Source organism: Tachyglossus aculeatus, chromosome 11, assembly GCF_015852505.1.
Source record: "Tachyglossus aculeatus isolate mTacAcu1 chromosome 11, mTacAcu1.pri, whole genome shotgun sequence".
Lineage (NCBI taxonomy): Eukaryota > Metazoa > Chordata > Mammalia > Monotremata > Tachyglossidae > Tachyglossus > Tachyglossus aculeatus.
In genome coordinates, this window is record NC_052076.1 from 47,180,344 (window position 1) to 47,197,030 (window position 16,687).

Genomic DNA, 16,687 nt, shown 5'->3' on the forward strand with positions numbered 1-16,687 from the left:
AGAGAAGTAAAGTGATCTGCCCAAGGTTACACAGCAGATAAGTGGTGGAGTTGGGATTAGAACCCATAACCTCCTGATTCCCAGGTCCATGCTCTATCCACTATGCCATGCTGCTTCTCAGGAACAGGAGTCAATTAATCCATGGTAATTATTGAGCACTTACTGTGTGCAGAGCACTTGGAAAAATACAGTTACAACAGTGTTGGTAGATATGATCCCTGCCCACAAGGAACTTAGAGTCTACAGGGGGACACAGACCTTAAAAGGAATTGTTGTTGTCTTATGCTGTCGAGCCATGTCCGACCCATAGTGACATCATCGACACATCTTTCCCAGAACGCCCCACCTCCATCCGCAGTTGTTCTGGAACTATATCCATAGTGTTTTTTCCGTAAAAATAGGAAATAGTTTACCACTGCCTCCTTTCACAAAGTAAACTTGCGTCTCCACCCTCAATTCTCTCCCATTCCGCTGCTGCCCAGCACAGGTGAGTTTTGACTTGTAGCAGGTTGTCTTCCATTTGCTAGCCACTGTCCAAGCTAGGAATGGAATAGATATGCTTTTGCTTGACTCTCCCTCCCGTAGTCGGGACTGGTAGAGTTCTGGAAACTCTCCAGGTGCTACCCTAAGAAGGGTTAAAACGAATTACAGAAAGAGGAAATAGAGTATAAGAGCATTTATATAAGTACTGTGGGGCTGGAGTGAATATCAGCGTGCTTAAGCGATACCCAATTAGTTGCATAGTCGATACAGAGGAAAGGGGGGGGTGGGGGAAATAAAGGGCTTATTCTGATAACCCTTTCTCAACTTGAATTAGCACATTTCTCCAGCACTTTTTGAGGCCCTGGCCATATCTGCAGTGGGTGGGCTAATTTCTATCAGTGGGGTGGGAAGTTCTATCAGTGGCCCAAATTTGCCCAAGCAAGCAACTTTTTTGTGCCAACTTAATGTCGACGGAGATTGTCCCAAGTAAACAAGGTCAGTTCTTTGGGAGTTGCATTCTTCCAATCCTGTCACCATGTCCCACTCCAGGAACACAGGGACGAGCACTTTCACCAACCATCTGACTGACGGGCTGGCTGATTGTCAGGTAAGCTCGGGCTTGCAGCTGAGATGAAGGGGCAAGGCAGAGGCTGCAGCATTCTTGGGCATCCCTGTCAGTTGGGTAAACCCTCCTCCAAAGCCACAGAAGGCATACCTAAAGGTAAACCCTCACAACCAAAGTTAGCTATCCAGTTTACTTGCTCTCAATCCAACACTTTTCCACCTTTCCCTGATAACATGCGATAGGCACTGCTAATATCAAACCCTGCTGATGCTACCTGGATGAGTCAGAAATCCTGAGGCACAGGTGGAGCCCATGCATTAATTTCCAGCTGCCATAGGGTCTGCCCATTGCAAATCAGGTTTTATTTCCCAATATCCCAAGATACTTTGGAATATTCATCTGAACAGGCTTGGTAGCCTTCCTGATCTGGAGGGGAGGAAACTCTTTCTGGCTTCCACTTTCAGATGTGCTACCTCACTAGGCCCCAGGATCCCTACAGCCCAAAGACTTCAAGGTGGTCCCATCTTCCACTCCTGTAGCCTAAAAGTTTCCTACTTCTGCAAGGTTGAGTGGACCCGGGCTTCTCCCATGAATCATCCACAGGGGTGGTGTTAGGGTTAGTCCACTTCCTCCAAACCCTAATAGCTCCACAAGTGGGATGTGAGGGGGATTGTGAGGAGAAATGAGCAGCCAAGATCTAGTTGGAGTCTGGCCTGCTGTGGTCTAGTCCTTCTGTGAAAAGGACAAGAGGCCAAGGCACTCCTGAGGAAGGCGAGGTTACCCTGAAGACCTGGAGATTGGGGCCCTCTGAACCTGTCTCGGCCCTGTGCAATGGGTATATCTGCCCCACCTGGCCTTCGGAGGATTCAGGGCAAAGCCATTTTTCGAACCCTTCTCTCCCTGCAAGGAAGTGGGTCTCTGGGTGGAAATTCAGAAAGCAGGTTGCATCTGGAGGCTGCCGTTTTCCCTCCTGGCTTGGCCATGCTCCCCTAGCATGTGAAATGCCCCAGGCTGGGGGCCCTAATGTTCTACTCAGGCAGCAGAGTTGGGAACGAGAGAGTTGCAGGCACTGCCAGCCTTCTCCTCCTCCTCCTTGTCCTCCTCTTCTCCTCCTCCTTCTCCCCCTTCCTGGTCTCATATCACTCTTTTTTTTTAATGGTATTTTTTAAGCACTTAGTATGTGCCAGGCACTGTACTAAGCACTGGGATAGATAAAAAGCTAGTCAGCTTGGACACAGTCCAAATCCCACATGGAGCCCACAGTTTTTACCCCACTTATCAGGTGAGGTAACCTAGGCAATGAGAAGTTAAGTGAATGGGCCAAGGTCACCCAGCAGGTAAGTGCCAGAGCTGGGATAATAATAATAATAATCACAATTATGGTATTTTTCAAGCACTTACTATGTGCCAAGCACTGTTCTAAGCGCTGGGGTAGATACAGCATAATCAGGTTGTCCCATGTGGGGCTCACACTTTTAATCCCCATTTTCCAGATGAGGTAACTGAGGCACAGAGAAGTTAAATGGCTTGCCCAAGGTCACAGAGCAGACAAGTGGTAGAGCCGGGATTAGAACCCATGTCATCTGACTCCCAAGCCTGTGCTCTTTCCATTAAGCCACACTGCTTCGATAAGAACCCAGGTCCTCTGGTTTCCTTACCCTGGTCCTCTAGACTGTAAACTCTTTGTGGGCATGGATTGTATCTACCAACACTATTCCACTGTATTCTTCCAAGCACTTACTATGGTGCTCTACAAAGTAAGCACTCAATAAATACCACTGATTGACAGATTGATTGATTATCCCAAGAAGGAGGCAGCAGTGAGTAGAGCTGAAGGATGGATATAGCTCTTACCAGTGGTTGAGCTGGCTCCAGTGGCATTGGCTATGACCTTTGGGCATATTCATGCACCTTGGCCCAGTCATTTTTGCTCCTCAAATGCCTTGCTTTACCGTGTTATTTCCCTAATTGTTATCTGCTTCTTAGATATTCTTCAGAACATATGTTTAAATAAGAAAGAGACAAATGCTTACTCCGCACAGAGTAAGCTCCCAATAAATACTACTGATGGATTGACTGACTGATTGGAAATAAAACCACGTCTTATTTGTTCCCCGGTAAATGGTCTCTTAACTTTATCTGTTCATACCTGATCTTGAGGACCAGCAGAAATTGCCTGCATTCTAAAGTCTCTATTAGTCAGAGGAGAAAGTGCTGGATTCAGGAAATGCTGTGTTTCCTAGTTTCTCCTGCATTCCTTCTTGCCGCCTTTCCCTTTTCTCATTTCCCCTAGGAAATAGATCTCTGATATGGTTTTCAGGCAGGATCAGGCCTCCGGGCTGGACTAATTTTTGACCCCCGGTAACCCCAGCTGAGTTTGCCATCCAGTTCCAGCTGGCATCCTGCTAGCCTGTTCTCCAGGCCCGGGAGAGCAGCCGGGCCCCACTGCCCTCTGACATGTGAACGTACCCCTCTTGGCTCTTTGAACAGCCCCCACTGAGCTCTGTGGACCCTCCTGGACCTCTCCTGTCGAACACAATGGAAGCAAGCTCTGGTAGAAGAGTGGTCCTCCCTCCTCCCAAGCCCCCCAGGGCCCACTTGAGTCTTGGCTGCTGATGGAGGGGGCTGATGGAAACTGGTTCTGGATTATCCCAGGTGGTTTTAGGGAGCCCAATACTTTTCCGAAGGACAATATCCATTTTGGTGGTTCAGGAAGATAATAATAATTATCATTATTGTGGTATTGTTAAGTGCTATTATATGACAAGCACTGTGCGAAGCACCGGAGTAGATCAAGGTTGGATACCGTCCCTGTCCCACGTGGGGATTATGGTCTAAGTAGAGGTAGTGGTAGTTAATTCCTATTTTTCAGATGAGGAAACTGAGACATGGAGAAGTTAAATGACTTTCCCAAGGTCATGCAGCAGACAGGTGACAGAGCTAGGATTAGAACTCAGGTCTTCTGACTCCCAAGCACATACTCGTTCCACTAGGCCATGCTGCTTGATTTATATTTTTTCCACGAGCAACAGAATAAAGGGAAATATGACTGGCTGGGGTTAACATCTTTCCATTCTCTCAAGGAGCGCTGAGCACTTGCCCATTATTTCATCCATCTTCACACCCACACTGGGGTCAGGAAAATAGGCAGGCACCATTCCGCCTCCCCATCTTAGGACAAAATGGCACACAGTGTTGCCATCCCGCCTCCCCATCTTAGGACAAAATGTCACAAAGTGTTGTTAGGAAAGTGAACTCCAGAGATCTGCCCTAGCCATCAGACTTCACTGCATCCTTCCCATCACAGAATCCTTATTGGAGCGCTGAGGGAATCTCCATTCCTGGAATTGGGCTTGGGGTGCTGTCAATGAATTCTTGAGTTCTCTCCATGCCCTGGGCTCCTCTGAGTCATTTCTGAGTAGTGAGACCTGTTCTCTAGAGACTTGACATCTGTCTCTTGACAACCTGGGAAATGTCAGCACCAAGTCTGCCCACTGCAGAAATAAACTGCTGCTTTATGGCTGGTTGGCAGCTGGTAGGAGGAGGCACTTTCAGGAGAGCAGGTGTTGGGCCAGAAAGGCTGCTCCTTAGATCACAGGTGCTGAGGTAAGTGAGACCTCCTGTTGCCCTGGAAGCTCCAGACCTTGCCTGTCACCCGTAGAGAGGACTTCCTGGAAGCCACTGGCATCTGTTGCCAGTGACAGGGCCCACATTCCCTGCTCGTCTCTGCCTGAAGCCCCCAAGAGGGTGGCCCGTTGTCTGTTTTTATACACGACAGCTAGTTTTCAGCTGGCCTGTCCCCTACCCGAGACAGATAGAACACTGGATGCCTTTATGCCTGGTATTTTTATTATCCACACCCAGCCTGCCTCCGTCTTGGCCCCTGCCTGCCGAGTTTCATGACTCAGAAGCGGAGCCTGAGTTTACAAGTTCCTTGTGGGCAGGGAACTTTACCAACTCTGTTGCTTCATACTCTCCCAAATGCTTAATACAATGTTCTGCACACAATGCTCAATAAATATTATTGATAGATTAACAGGGATCTGGAGCAGTAGAACAATTGCTCTGGGGAAAGTAGGGAGGTGTCAGCTTCCTCCAGAGAGAGGCTACAGATCTGGTGACCTCGGTGGCATCATTGTGTCATAATAATAATGGTATTTGTTAAGCACTTACTATATGATAAGCACTGTTCTAAGCACTAGGGGAGATACAAGGTGATCAGGCTGTCCCATGTGGGGCTCACAGTCTTAATTCCCATTTCACAGATGAGGTAACTGAGGCATGGAGAAGTTAAGTGACTTGCCCAAAGTCACACAGCTGAAAAGTAGAGGAGCAGGGATTAGAACCCATGACCTCTGACTCCCAAGCCTGTGCTCTTTCCACTGAGCCATGCTGCTTCTCTGCGACACACCTGATGTCACCTGGGTAGTATCAGGCACAACTGAGCATCCAGACTCCACCAGGGCTGCCAGTGGCCACCCTAGTCCCCAACCAGAAACTTGAACCTGGGAGCTGGCCAGGCTGCCCGCTAGCCAAGTGACTCCCTGCAGAAGAGCATCTGGCGTGGTTCCAGATAAACGTGGTCCAAGCCGGTGGTAGTGAGGCAGTCAGAGGCTGGGGCTCCCTACTGCCGGTAGATCCCAGAGGCCTGGGCAGACACCCTGAACGATCCTGGGCCCAAATTCGCCAGGAAGAAGACTCTGTCCTAGTCTCGGTCCCTCTGGACTGCGAGCTCCTTGTAGACAAGGAACGTATTTATCAACTCAACTACACTGTACTTTCCCAAGAGCCTAGTTCAGTGCTTGGCACACAACTGCTCTATAAATACTACTGATTGATTGATTGACAGTCTCCTCTTCCCTTCCTTCCCTCCCACCCATGGCTCAGAAGCCTGCTTTGTCTGGGACTCTCCTCAACCCAGTTCTGGACTGGACAACAGTTCCCCAAGCCCATGGGGAAGGGCAAAGACCAGGAACAACCCCCCAGTCTCCACCCATCTCTTCAGGGTCTGCAGGCTCCCGGCAGCAAGGAGCTGAGGAGCAGGGCTGGGCTCCCCTCAATAAGGCACCCCAGGCAGGAGCTGTTTCCTGTTCTGATTTAACCAGGCTGAAGGAAGGGGAACTCGGGCCTTCCTCTTGGCTCAATGGAGAGGGAAGCAGTGGAGCAACACTGTTCACCTCTGGCTTTCAGCTCCCTTTATGGGGCCCTTCACCCATTGATGTTCACCCTCAGGAGGGAAGGAGGAGGGTTTGATGCAGTACTGTTCTCTCTCATCCCTCCCCCTGGCCAGGCTGAGACTTTCCCATCCATCTAGTGCACCTGTTCCCCGCAGTGTGGGATGTCCGACCAGGCTAAGTGCTCCCCAGACAGATGGCAAGGCAGCTAAGTCCAGACAAGGAGCCTTGGAGAGCTGGCTGATCCTAATGCTCATCCAACGTGGGGGATGTAGCAATTCAAGAGCCGCCCCCGCTTCCTCCGCCCCGGGTGGGAAGCAGAACCCTGGGGCTCCCCAGCTAGCTGCGCCTGTTCGTTAATGAGCCACAAGCCTCAGGGACAATAGTGATTGACAGAGCGCCAAGAGGAAAGCGTTTTGACTTCGTTTGTTTGGCTATCAGTGTGGGACAGGCTGGGAACCATGAAAGAAGCATGGGCAGATAGGCAACGATTGTGGGCTGGGCCAAGTTTCCCACTTATCTGGGCTAAGGAGGGAACTTGGCTACCTTCTGTTTGGCCCCCATCTACCAAATCAGACCCGGAAGCCCTCTGGCAGCTAGCGGGCTTGGCTGGGAATCAGGGCTCCTGAGTCCGATTTCCAGGACCCCCTAGTCTCAGTGTGGCTCTGGGCAAGTGGGTCGTTCTTTAAGTAGCCTTCGTGAACCCTATATCACCTCTGGAGGAACACTCTGTCTGTTCCCCCTCCACCCACAGGGTGTCATTTTTGGGGGAGCCATTTATACCCCTGTGAAGTAGCTTTGGGGCAAAGGCTGGGTGGCTAAGGGTTGTTTCCCTTCTGAACTTCATCCGGACAGTGGTTTCCCGGCCCTTGTCGAGTCGAGCAAATTGGTGCTCCAGGTTTAAATCAGAGGTCTGAGCAGGCGGAAGCTCCTTGAGAGCAGGGATAGTGTCTTCCAACTCTCCCAGGCTCTCAGTAGTGCTCTGCACACAAAAAGCAATCAGTAAAAACCATTGACTGTTGGACTGTTTGAGAGAGTGGTTTGGGGAGAGAACACTGAGAGCCCATGGGATGGAGGAGAGAGTGGCTGGCTGGGAGAGACCCAGCTGGAGAGACTCTGTTCCCGGCGTTCTGAGATGATTTTAAACCCATCTCCACTTTAAAGTTAGGTATGGGCATTCTTCTCAGCCGTTGGGTCTCATTGACCATTCCCTGTTATTGTAGGAAATAATTTAGAGTGGGGTCCTCCCCATTTTATTCTTATCTTTCTTAGACTGGGAACCCTGCATAGACTGTATCCACCCTGGTGGTTAGTACAGCATTCAGCACATAGTATGCACTTATTATCCTTCTCCCAGAGCTAAGGGCCCAAATTAGGGGCTCTTCCTCTCTGAAGGATTAGAGGTCAGCCTCCCTAGCACTGAAATGGCCAATAACTGTTGTTCAATTATCCATTTGATGTTTTCTGAATGGGCTTGGGTGTGTGTATGTGGTGTGTGTGTTTATAGCTTGTGTGTCTGTCTTAATCTCAGTGCATAAATCCAGCTTGCAGCTAATCCCAGGAGCTGCATGCTGCTCCTTTTTAAATTTTATTTGAAACAGAAGCTCTCTCTCTCCCCTCCCTCCCATGCCTCCCTCTCTGTTTTCCAGTTCTGTAATTCAGTGCGGAATGCACAGAGGAGATAAGGGGCTCGGTGTGAGCCAGTGGGCTGGGAAAGGCGGCTCACCCGCGCTCAGAAGTTATCACTCAGTGCAGCTGCATCCATCTAGGTGACATCTGCTCAACAGGAAGTTCCTCTTGCTGTTTCTCTCAGGGAAGGTTTTATATTTTCAGTTAGTTTCTTGGGGGTTGGAGACTTTGCGCGAGTGAGTGCATGCTTGTGGTAGTCTGTGGATGCTCATCTGGTTGAGGTACCGTCGAGGGCAGGGATTGGGGTAAGGGGGAAGGCTGGATGTGGTCTCCTTGAGGAACCTCAAAGGGGAGTTAGGGAGGGCAGGAAGAAGGGGAAAAGGCAGCTTCGTGCAGCTTCGGAAAAGGCTTGACTGTTCCCCGGGCTGGCTGAATGGACTCGTTTCCATGGGGCGGGTCCCGCAGAAGCACATCCTCACACATTTATACACACACACACATTCAGGAAGTCTGAGCAGCTCGGCAGGCTGAGCCCAGGCCGGAGGCAGGGGGCCGGGAGTCAGGATCTCAGAGTAGCAATCCCGACCCGGTCTTTGCCTCACTGTATGACCACCGGCAGGACGCTTAAACCTTCCGCCACACCATTTCCTCCTGCTGTGGAGTGCAGATAGCGCTGACCTGCCTCAGGGATTGAGGCCTGGCTGCAACAATGGGATGAACCATTTTGAACCGTCATTCCAAGAGTCCAGCATCCTAACCAATTACAAAAGGAAGCCAGGGGAACGCAGCCCAGACTTCTGGGCTGAGAGATGGATCTTGGTTCTGTTCGTGACACCACTCCTGACTCATGCTCTGTGACCTAGGAGGAGTCACTTACCCTCTCTGTGCCTCCATTTCTTCCTCTATAATGAGGAGATAGATACTCACTCTTCCCACATACCTCCCAGAAGTATTGTGGGAATATCCTACAGGATCGGTACAGGATCCCAAGCGCTTAGTACAGTGCTCTGCACATAGTAAGCGCTCAATAAATACGATTGATAAATACGATTGATATATCGGTAGATAATTTATAGTCTGCCCTGGGCCCCCCTGAAGACCTGGAAAATCCAAGGGACCAATAGGACTGTTTTAGCCTGTGGAAAGATTGGTCCATATAAAATCAACTTGGACTTAAAATCCTCTGGCAACTGGCAGACTCACTAGGGTACTATGCTCCCACTCTGTTTCCTATGTGTATTATTATAATAATCTAACGACGGTGGTATTCGGCAAATGCTTGCTCTGTACCAAGCCCAGTACTAAGCACTGGGGTAGATAAAATTCAAGCAGCTCAGACGCAGTATCCTGCTCAGCCATTCTGATGCACCCTAATTTTCTGCATACCCCAGATTTTTTTTTACAGTACTTGTTAAGCATTTACTATGTGCCAGGCACTGCTCTTAGCACTGGGGTAGAGAGATGTTAATCAGGTTGGACACAGTTCATGTCCCACATGGGTTCACAGTCTTAATCCTCATTTTACAGATGAGGTCCCCGAAGCCCAGAAAAATTAAGCGACTTGTTCAAGGTCACACAGCAGATCAGTGGTGGACCAGGGATTAGGACCCAGGTCCTTCTGACTCCCAAGCCCGTGCTCTAACCACCTGGCAACACCACTTCTCCTTGACAGATTGAACTCAGTGCTGGAATCGTGCTTTAGCTTGGCATTTAAGGGAGTAGGGAAGAAGCAGTCCTGCATATGTGGTTTCTAAAACCAAACTTTTCTCACCCCGAAACATTAGCCCCAACGGGCAACATGCCCCACTTCTGTCTGGTGCGTAGGAGTTGAGGGGCCGAAGAAACCACCCTTACTACAGCAGTGGGATAACCTGACTCTTCCTGTCTTCCTTACTCTCCCTCCACGCTGACCAGCTCAGCATCTTAAGGACATCCTGAAAAACCCCCAAATTCCTCTCAGAGAGCCAGTCCAGGACCTTAAAGTGTTCCACTCAAATTCTCTTCCCATCCTCAAAGTTTATCTTGGCTACCATCCTTTTCTTTCACTCACGTAAGCTCGTTATGGGCAGGAATCATGTCTACCAACTCTACTGTACCTTTCCACATACTTAATACAGTGTTCTGCACAACAGTAAGTGCTCAATAAATACCATTAATTGATTAATTAGGCATACCTGCAAACTGACAGCAACTTAGCCGCTGGAACATAGTTCTCATTGCAGTTCATTTGAGCAGGGTTCGGGGGACTAAACACCAGAGACTAGTTCAAGAATCTGGTCAAGGTCTACCTTTCCTGAAGAACTAATACTCTCTTCTGCTGTTGCTGTCTGTGCCTCAGTTACCTTATCAATAAAGTGGTGATTAAGACTGTGAGCCCCACGTGGGACAGGGACTTTGTCTAACCCAATTTGCTTGTATCCATCCCAGTTCTTAGTACAGTGTCTGGCACCTAGTAAGTGCTTAACAAGTACTTCAACTATTATTATTGTTATTATTAAATGAGCATAATAATGATGGTATTCGTTAAATGCTTACTTTGTTCCAAGCACTATTCTAAACACTGGGACAGATACAAGGTAATCAGGTTGTCCCACGTGGGGCTCAGTCTTAATCCTCATTTTGCAGATGAGGTAACAGACACAGAGAAGTGGCGGAGCTGGGATTAGAACCCATGACCTCTGATTCCCAAGGCCGTGCTGTTGCCACTAAGCCAAGCTGGGAATTCTCCCTAAAAACAGGGAAGAGGAACCCAGTAATTGGACCAAAGAAGCCTCTTTCAGCATATAGCCATAGAAGATTGGGTTGAGATAGTCTCAGTAGAGTTTGGTGTGAGTGTAATTTTCTGGTTGATTTAAGGAGCCTCCACCCAACACACACACTATTCTCACTTGAATTTCCTTAGTCAGCCCTCCTCCTTGAATAATAACAGTGGTACTTTATAAGAGCTTACTATGTGCCAAGCACTGTACTAAGCACTGAGGTAAGTTACTAGGAGGGAGAACAGGTGTTGCATCCCCAATTAATGTGGACCCTGAGGCTCAGAGAAGACAAGTGACTGGCCCAAAGTTACACAGCAGGCACGTGACATGCCTCTTCCAAAACTACAAATCAGTTATTCAACATTATACCCTCTCCACCTAGCCAAGATGAGACCCATCTGTATGTGGCTGCTGTAATTTCTGCTGCTACAGTTCTCACTGTGTCATTTTTTAATGTTATTTGTTAAGCACTTACTATGTTCCAGGCACTATACTAAGCAATAGGGTAGATACAAGCTAATCAGATTGGACATAGTTCACATCCCACATGGGGCTCACAGTCTTAATCCCCATTTTACAGATGAGGGAACTGAGGCACAGAGAAGTGAAGTGACTTGCCCAAGGTCACAGAGCAGACAAATGGTGGAGCTGGGATGAAAACCAAAACCCTTTGGCTCCCAGGCCCATACTTTCTCCACTAGGCCATGCTGCTTCTCATTTGACTCAGTTGACTTCAGTGTCACATCTCAATTTTTAGAAAATGCCCCCATGTGCCCAGCATCTGGACGTTACACTATACAGTACACAGTGATTTATAAAGTTATGGTCCCTACCTCTTTGCTCCTCTACAGCTGCTGATGGTCTAATAAATACAACTTCACCCCAGCAAATACATAATAATAATAATTGTGGTATTTGTTATGCGCTTACTAGGTGTCAGGCACTCTTCTAAGTGCTGGGGTAGATACCAGGTAATCATTTTGGTCACACTCTGAGAGTTGGACATGTAGAAAGCAGCGTGGCTCAGTGGAAAGAGCCCGAGCTTGGGAGTCAGAGGTCATGATTTCTAATCCCGGCTCTGCCACTTGTCAGCTGTGTGACTTTGGGCAAGTCACTTAACTTCTCTGGGCCTCAGTTACCTCATCTGTAAAAATGGGGATTAAGACTGTGAACCCCCAGTGGGACAACCTGATTACCTTGTATCTACCCCAGTGCTTAAAACAGTGCTTTGCACGTAGTAAGCGATTAATAAATGCTATCATTATTATTACTATTATTCTCTGGGCCTCAGTTACCTCATCTGTAAAATGGGGATTAAGACTGTGAGCCCCACGTGAGACAACCTGATTACCTTGTATCTACCCCAGCGCTTAGAACAGTGCTTGGCACATAGTAAGCGCTTAACAAATACCAACATTGTTATTATTAGAAAGGGAAATAACACAAAGGGCAGCACGTTGTTGCAGGGAATATGCCCATCAACTCCACTGTATCATAATACGGTGCTTGGCACACTGTAAGCACTTAATCAATATCATGGATTGATTGATTCTGAGCGACGATCCAAAGCAAAGACCGAGTCCTGAGAATTAACCAACATATACACGTTTATATTTTGTACAGAGCTAGCTTGGTGGACGTGGCAAAAAAAACCGTTGCCTCATGTCCAGTCAGTCAGAGACGGGCTTCCTGGAAGAGATGATGATTCCAAGAGGTCGGTTAAGGAGTAGCGAGCAGGATATTGCCTGGACCTGCAGGGGAAGAGTTTACCTGGTGCAGGGAGCAGTACTCTATTTATTTATTTATTTATTTTACTTGTCTATATTTATTCTCTTTATTTTATTTTGTTAATATATTTTGTTTTGTTGTCTGTCTCCCCTTTCTAGACTGTGAGCCCGCTGTTGGGTAGGGACCATCTCTATATGTTGCCAACTTGTACTTCCCAAGGGCTTAGTGCTTTGCACATAGTAAACGCTTAACAAATACCATCATTATTATTATTAGTACAGTGCTCTGCACAAAGTAAGTGCTCAAAAAATACGATCGAATGAATGAATGAATGAATGAATGTTTGGTGGGGTCTGGAGTCAGGACTGTGAAAAACAGATGCAGAGAGTAGTGAGACGGTTATGCTGTTATTTAGTCCTGCTTCCTGCTGCTGGCTTTGCCACGTCTGACCTTGTCCTACTGGATTACTTTTTCCCGGCAGGGAAACTCTGTTCTGCACGGGGGCTAATGCTTGCCGGCCCAGCTTGTCCAATTGAGAAGGGAGGCCTGGAAATAGGCTGGGTGCCAGAACCACTGATTTGATAGGATGGAATTGGCTGGAAAAGGCTATTTAATGATGGGGATTTAATTAGCTTGCATTGCAGTTTCAACACCTCCGGTCCTCACCAAAAAAAAAAAAAAAATCAATCTGAATGGACAGAAGTCAATCCAGCACACCCTGCTGTAGCTCTGTCATATAAACAGAGTTATAGACAGCTTTATCAGAGGGTACAGTGGAGCAGTCTTAATGGACAGAGAACACTTGTGCTCCTCTCCCTCCCAGCTCACACTGGGTCAGATGGCAAGTTTGAATTATTTACCAGCATTTCCAGAGAAAAACCTCCATATTTATACCTCTTCTGAGCCAGAAATAAATGATTTCGAGCTGCAGTGACATCTTCCTGGGCGGCCGATGGTTGGAAAATCAACCGTGGAGTTAAAGGAGGGGTTTTAAAGTGAACTGTGGGTGAGCTCAAACCGCTTTTGCCATGGCAGCAGGACCAAAGAGAGAATGAAAGGGAACCAACGGTCCCCGTGACTGCTGGGCTCTACAGGTAGCCACGTTCTGGTCCTGGGGTATCGGGCCTGCATTGCCTTCCCTGTGAAGCTCAGTCAATCTGAGTCAGGAAAGGGGACTAGGGGGGTGGAGTGGAGGGAGGAAGACAGAGAGGGTGAGCTCAGATCACCCTGCAATCCCAGAATCTCTGGATCTGCCCTTCTCAGAACTAATTGTAATTATCCAGTTGTAATTGTATTTATTAAGTACCTACAGTATGCAGAGCACTGTACTAACTGCTGGGAGAGAATACACAGGAGGGAATTAGAAACAATCCTCGTCCCTTGGGAGGCTCACAATCTAAGAAGGGCTTCCTCTCCCGCCTGACCCAGGTGAACCTTTGGGGTTAAACTCTTCTGAGGGACATGTCAAGGGCTTTTTTTTTTAAAATGACATTTATTAAGCACTTACTATGTGCAAAGCTATGTGCAAAGGGCTTCTCAATGCAGGGTAAGCATTCCAAAAGCCCTAGCGGGATTAGCTTGTCTCTACTCCAGAGCTTAGAACAGTGCTTGACACATAGTAAACATTTAACAAATACCATTATTATTATTATCATTATTATTAGCTTGTCACTAATCCAGAGCTTAGAACAGTGCTTGACATATAGTAAACATTTAACAAATGCCATTATTATTATTATTATTATTTCAGAAAATCTCCCAGCTGTCAAAGCTCAGAGGTCAAACTAGCCCCATGGGCCTGTTCTCTGCATTACTGCAAAGCAGTCCACCAGAGGAAGGATAATGTCCCAAACTTAATTCCAAGGAATCCTGTGGGCCCGAGGAACTAGAAGCAGGCCTGGGGAGGAGGGTTGGAGGAGCATGGAGAGAAAGACCAGTGTTTTCTGGGTGCCCTCAGACGAAGGACCAGTCCTAGATTTCACTGGCAGAGACCACTGGGAGTTAGGGAATCAATCAATGCAATTTACTGAGGGCTTACTGTGTGCAGAGCATGGAATTTATTGAGTGCTTACTGTGTGCATAGCACTGTACTAAGTGTTTCTTTTAATGGCATTTGTTAAACACTTACTATGTGCCAGGCACTGTACTAAGTGCTGAGGGAGATACAAGTTAGTCAGGTTGGACACCGTCCCTGTTCCACATGGGGCTCGCAATTTTACAGATGAGGTAACTAGTTAATGGGTTCAAATCCCAGCTCCACCAATTGTCAGCTGTGACTTTGGGCAAGTCACTTAACTTCTCTGTGCCTCAGTTACCTCATCTGTAAAATGGAGATTAAGACTGTGAGCCCCCCGTGGGACACCCTGATTACCTTGTAACCTCCCCAGCGCTTAGAACAGTGCTTTGCACATAGTAAGTGCTTAATAAATGCCATTAAAAAAAACTGAGGCAGACAGAAGTGAAGTGACTTGTCCAAGTTCACACAGTAAACAAGTGGCAGATTTGGACTTAGAACCCAGGTCTGTGCTCCATCCACTAGACCACGCGTTTCGGAGAGTACTGAATACCAGAGTTGGTTGGTGCATTCCCTGCCCATAACGAGCTTACAGTCTAGATTGAGAGATGGACATTCATCTAATACATTATGGGTTTATACATAAGTGCTGTGGGATTGAGGAAAGGCGGAGAACTCATGGTCATTGCCTTCCAGGAATCTGCAGCTTAATGTAGTGCATTCAACATTAAGGGGTCGTCTGAGTGTGCAGTACAGTCCCTGACTCTCCCAGGAAGCGCTCAGAGAACTCTCCTTGGGTTCACTAACAGAGAATCATTATCTAGGGGTAGGGATGAGGCGGATAATGACTGACAGTTCCTTTCTGCCCTGCGAGTTGGCCGCTTCTACCTTCTGGCTGGTGATTGCGTTGCCCCTCACATGCCTGATGCTATTTATGTCCCCTTGTGCCTGGTTTCTCCCAAGCCTTTGTTCAGAAGAGTGCCTCTGTTCGTGAATGCGATGAGCCAGGCCTGCCTTTCCACTGCTGCTTCCTTTTTTTTATGGCATTTATTAAACGCAAAGCACTGTTCTAAGCGCTGGGGAGGTTATAAGATGATCAGGTTGTCCCTCGGAGGGCTCACAGTCTTAATCCCCATTTTACAGATGAGATAACTGAGGCATAGAGAAGTTAAGTGACTTGCCCAAAGCCACACAGCTGACAATTGGCAGAGCCAGGATTTGAACCCCTGACCTCTGATTCCAAAGCCCGGGCTCTTTTCCACTGAGCCACGCTGCTTCTCTGCTTCCTTCTAGAAGCAGAGTGGCCTAATGGATAGAGCACAGGCCTGGGACTCAGAAGGACCTTGGTTCTCTCCCGACTCTGCCACGTTTCTGCTGTGTGACCTTGGGCAATTCACTTCTCTGTGCCTCAGTTACCTTATCTGTGAAATGGGGATTAAGACTGTGAGCCCCATGTGGAACAGGGACCATGTCCAGCCTGATTAGCTTGTATTTATCTCAGTGCTTAGTACGGTGCCTGACACATAGTAAGCGCTTAACAAATGCCATACAAAAAAAGGTTAACATTAATCCCGCATTGCTTGAGGTGGGACATTTTGGGTTCCTAAAGTGCTTCATCTCGGGGTGACTTTGCCACTAGGAGAAGCCGACTCAAGAGTTGGTGGTTCTGGTGACCCCAAGAATCTAGCCCTCATGGAGAATGGCAATCCACTGGTCTCAAATATTCATTCAATCATATGTATTGAGGGCTTACTGTGGGCAGAGCACTGTGCTAAGCACTTGGGAGAGTACACTATAGCAGAGTTGGTAGACGTGTTCCCGACCACAAGGAGCTTACAGTCTATAGGACTGATATTATGGTCCTGATATGGTCCTGATATACTGATAATTATGCTTAACAAATGTTAAGCATTTACTATGTGCCAAGCACTATATTAAGTGCTGGGATAGATACAAGACCATGAGGTCTGACACAATCCCTGTCCCAAATGGAGCTCGCAGTTTAAGTAGGAGGGAAAACAGGTACTGAATCACTGATTTTCAGATGAGGAAACTGAGGCACAGAGAAGTTAAATAACTTGGCCCAGGTCACCTAGCAGACAAGTGGCGGAATTGGGACTAGAACCCAGTTCCTCTGGTTTCCAGGCCTGTGCTCTTTGCACCAGATCACCCTGCATTTCTAAAGATTTTGAGACTTTTTCCACGGTCATGCCATGAAACACCTCCTTCCCTGTTTCCGGATTTTTTATCTAAAAGGGTTTGCCATCCCCGCCAAGGAAATTTTTCACCTCCGTGTGACTTTACTGATTGTTACCTCCCTGGATAATGCTCTAGT

General features: G+C 47.7%; 1 non-coding gene across 1 annotated transcript; it reads right to left on the minus strand.

Annotated features, from left to right (window-relative positions):
- Positions 1-497: 497 nt before the first annotated feature.
- LOC119935393 lies at positions 498-635 on the minus strand. The gene has a single exon (XR_005453278.1). It is a non-coding gene; the product is annotated as a small nucleolar RNA SNORA7 (small nucleolar RNA).
- Positions 636-16,687: the final 16,052 nt, after the last annotated feature.